We start from the raw sequence: 4,347 nt of genomic DNA on the forward strand, positions 1-4,347 counted from the left end.
AATGCTTTGCAAATATTTTCCATTAATTCCCACAGGTACCTTATTCAGTTGTACAAATGTGCTTCAGACAAAGGTTAAAATAACAAAAATCAGCTTCTTAAGCATCAACTGTCCAAACAATACTCAGTTTCCATTTCCTTTATTCATAATATATCATTCAATCTACCTATTAACTTCTAGGAAGCAAAACTGAACAAAACAATTACTATAAAAACAACATTAAAAATTGTAACCAAAAATGAACATACACCAGGTTCAAAATGTGTTTTTTTCTATCCTTTGTCTAACTCAGGTTGAAATCAATTTCCTCTCCTCTCCTTTGTCTTCTTCTTTTATTAACTAATTATCATCTCTCCTAAACTACTGATTAATACTCTTCTGAGTATATTTCACCAACTCTTTAGAATACCATTCTGGCTTAAAGTAACAAGCTAGAAATATAGGACAGGCTGTGGCAGCTTAATGCACATGGATAAAATAGTGCAATCATGAAACACAAATCAGGCATGTCACTTCATATAAGCACAGTGCCTAGGAGAAAGCAGGCACTAATGAATGACAGCAAGATTAACATGAATGCTCACCACCATGGACAGGTATCTTATTAATTTGGTTTCTGGCAGACATGCTTTTGAGTTTTGGAAGGTGGGGCAGACATGGAGGTTATGTATTATATATTAGTATTGAAAAAGAGGAGGAGAGAAAACCTATATATCACCCACTGCTGGAAATGGAGAAACGCCCTAGCTAGTGTATATCAGTCTGTGGGTGGGGGGAACCTTGGGAAAATTGGAGAAGGAGAATGTCCCCATTTTCTGACATTTGAAGATTATTGCTTTGAATAATGTGGGAAATGTAAGGCATATATGATTTTGATGACACTAATAATAGCACAGTATCTGGCCATGGTAAACAAGTGGAAACCAACTGCTTTCCATTTATCATCTCACTGAACCACCCTGCACAGTGAGTATTAGTATACCATTGTCACATCCCCAAAAAGATGTATAGTTCTTGATCGTGGAGATGCAGCCTACTAGGTAGCAGGTTAACTTTTTTGTGCCATGGTCCCTTTTGTCAGTCTTGTGAAGTCTACAAATTCATTCTTAGAATTATGTTTTTTAAATGCATAAAATAAAGGAAATCAATTGTACTAAATCACAGTTCCATCCAAGGACTCTGTGGAATAGGTAAAGAATTCCTGGTAGAGACTAGGCTGGTTCCACACAACACATGTGTTGGAGATGAAAAAGCCATTCACTATATAGTCACACAGGCCCTTCAGGCCTATGTTGGGGAAAATGGCTGTGTGTGAGAGAGAAAAAGAGAAAGAGAACTCCTAAGGTGAATAACTATAGTAGAATCAAGTCTGCATCATTAATGCACACTTGATATCCAGGGATCAAAGACCAATGCAGGTAAAATGCCTACTATCAGCCTTGTCCCCAGGTGTTTTCCCTCCCACCGCTAAAAGCCTATGTGGAGGTGACCACACCACAGGCAATGAGTAGGATCACACCAGGCTCTAGGTGAGCAGGAATCGAGAAGGGATTAGATGTAATTCATCCTAGATCATCAGGGAATAAACTAGAAGGAAGACACAAGGGCCACCAGTCTTCCCCTGTTTTAGCAGTGATATCTGGGGGCAGCCAACAACAACCAAAGATGGGATCATTGAGAGCTGAATAAAGGCACTGTTTATAAAGATGGAGGTAGGTTTAAGGAAAACCAAGAAAGGTTTAGTAGCCTAGGCTAGCTGGAGACATTTACCTTCATCGTCCCTAAAGAAGCAAGAGAAGAAAGCAGTTATCAGAATCCAGAGAGAGCTCTCGGCTCCAGCCGGCGCCGGCAGCTGCCGCGGGCAAGCGAGCGGTGGCCCCGCGAGGCCATGAAGATCGCCTATGCTCTCCCGAGGAGAGTATCTACAAGATTGACTTCATCAGATTCAAGATTCGAGACATGGACCCAGGCACTGTTCTCTTTGAAATCAAGAAGCCCCCAGCCTCAGGGTGGAGTTCACAGTGGGAGACAAGCCTGTCAACAACTTCCGCGTGATTGAGAGGCACTACTTTGGCAACCAGCTCCTCAAAAGCTTTGACTTCCACTTCGGTTTCCGCATCCCCAGCACCAAGAACACCTGCGAGCACATCTACGACTTCCCCCCTCTCTCTGAGGAGCTGATCAATGAGATGATCCGTCACCCATATGAAACACAGTCTGACAGCTTCTACTTCGTGGATGACCGGCTGGTGATGCACAACAAAGCAGACTATTCCTACAGTGGAACGCCCTGACTCCCAAAACAGTCCCCTACCCCAGGAGGGTCCCGGGCCTTCAGCTGTGACCTTCCCGACACTCCCGTCTCAACCCAAGGTCTTCTGCCTGGACAGTGTTCTGAGAGCCCTGGACCCTGAGCCAGCGATGGGAGGGAGGGTACCTGATGTCCCCAGCCCAAGTCTCCAAAGCCCATTGGCCCTGGCACATGGGGTGGGGTGGTAGGAGGGCTGTCTGCCTCCATGTCCAGGAGGCCTCCTGTGAGAGGACTGTCCAGGACTTCTGGACAGCCTACCTGGGCCTCTGGGGCCGAAGTTAAAGAATAGTGTTCCCCTATCCAGGCTTTGACTAGATCAGGGCAGGCACCCATTCTCTGCCCCTGCCCACCGCTGACAGGCCATTTAGAGGTGTAAATTCACAGATCAAAATCCATCGGGGGAGGGGGTCTGGCTGCCAAGCTGCCCAAGGGGTTTGGGGCCCTGGCCCCAGCCCTAGCCCCAGCCTTTACCATCAGGGGCTGAGCTACTGCTTGAGATGTGGGAGGGACCGGCCCAGATTGCAGCCTGTGGTAGGGACAGACCAACTGTATATAGTTTTCAATAAACTCTCTCCTTTTCTGTTAAAAAAAAAAAAAAAAAAAAAGAATCCAGAGAGAATAGCAGAATAAATACCCTGACCTCACTCCATTCCACCCTGCAAAGCTCCCTGATGCTTCCCATTGGCTGAACCCAACCAAAGCCCCAAGTTCATAAAGTCCTTCAGTGTCAGCCACACACACAGAGCAGGGAGGAGATGAATGAAGAGTCCATCTAGAAAAGCAAATGGGAACTAGCCAAGAAATTTTTCACAGGGAAGGGGAAAGGTGCTAAAAGCCATTCACTCTGTGAAATAATTTTTATCTCATGATAAAACAAGACCAACAGGAGATACCAGTCACATCCCTTTTTCACATAATAAAATTGAGCCTAGGGAGGAAAAATAATTTAGTAAAGATTAATTAAAAAAATAAAATAATTAACAGAAAGGAGATCCAGACTCAAATCTTCTTAACAAAAGCCCACACTCTTAGCCACTCTGATACACTGCCTCTAAGAGTTATATTTTAAAACCAGAATTCTCAGACTGCAACGGGACTTGGATATAACCCATTCACATCTTACTGTTCAAAATATTTTTTTCTAAAACTATAACATATGGGCATTTTCACGTAAAACCCTCTATGAGAGAATTATAAACTCTTTATATGAGGACAAGCAGTACAGAAAGTGGTCTATGTTTGGAAATAGTCAACCCAAAATAAGAAATAAATTATTGTTTGAAAGGGTAGGGTTGTTTGTCTCAGTCTGGGCAAAGCTTCAGTTTTCAAAAATCCATGAAGATTAAAATGAGGTCTCAGAAGAAGCCAACATTACTGATTGTATGAAAGCTTAGAAAGCAAGGCTGATTAGGCAAAATTCCATTCTGCAGACTTTATATTCAGTGAGCAGTGGGCAAAAGGGAGGGTTCTTGTCTTTCCTTAGCAACTTATTTTAAAAGGAGTGCATTCACTATCTACTTGACACCAAGGAAAATATCTAGCTCAGAAAGCATAACCACTCCTTCTGTCTCACCAGATTAACAACAGTTTACTCTATTCAGAACTGTCTTCCTGTTCTCCTAATTCACCAGAGATTAATTAACTGCCTGATTCCTCTTCACGCTCATAGCCAAGTATCTCCATGATTTCTACATGTATTTTTATATGTATATATTTCTAGGCAAATCCAGACCTTTTTACAGCGTGTAGTAGGGAAGATCCTAGGTAAAGGGGTGTTTAGCAGACCATCAGGCCAGACACCACAGTCTGACAGAGAAGCACCTTGGCTCAACAGAGTCAAATCTGAAAAATACGAAATATGATAACCTCTTCTCCACCATCTTGGTGTAGACAGATGAGAAGCCAAAAACAGCAATCATGCCAGAAATACAGAAACAAGAAAAAAACGTAAAGCAAAAAAAGTAAGATCAGAAATCCAAAGTCACTTGCCACTTATTTTTCTAAACTATGTTTCAGAGTTTCCTTAAAAAAAAAAA

The 4,347-nt window shown here is 42.7% G+C and overlaps 1 pseudogene; it reads left to right on the forward strand.

The window, feature by feature from the left end:
- Positions 1–588: 588 nt before the first annotated feature.
- LOC129507324 (protein unc-119 homolog A-like) lies at positions 589–2,528 on the forward strand (annotated as a pseudogene).
- The last annotated feature ends 1,819 nt before the right edge of the window (positions 2,529–4,347 follow it).

The sequence above is a fragment of the Nyctereutes procyonoides genome, unplaced genomic scaffold (genome assembly GCF_905146905.1).
Source record: "Nyctereutes procyonoides isolate TBG_1078 unplaced genomic scaffold, NYPRO_anot_genome, whole genome shotgun sequence".
Taxonomy (NCBI): Eukaryota; Metazoa; Chordata; class Mammalia; order Carnivora; family Canidae; genus Nyctereutes; species Nyctereutes procyonoides.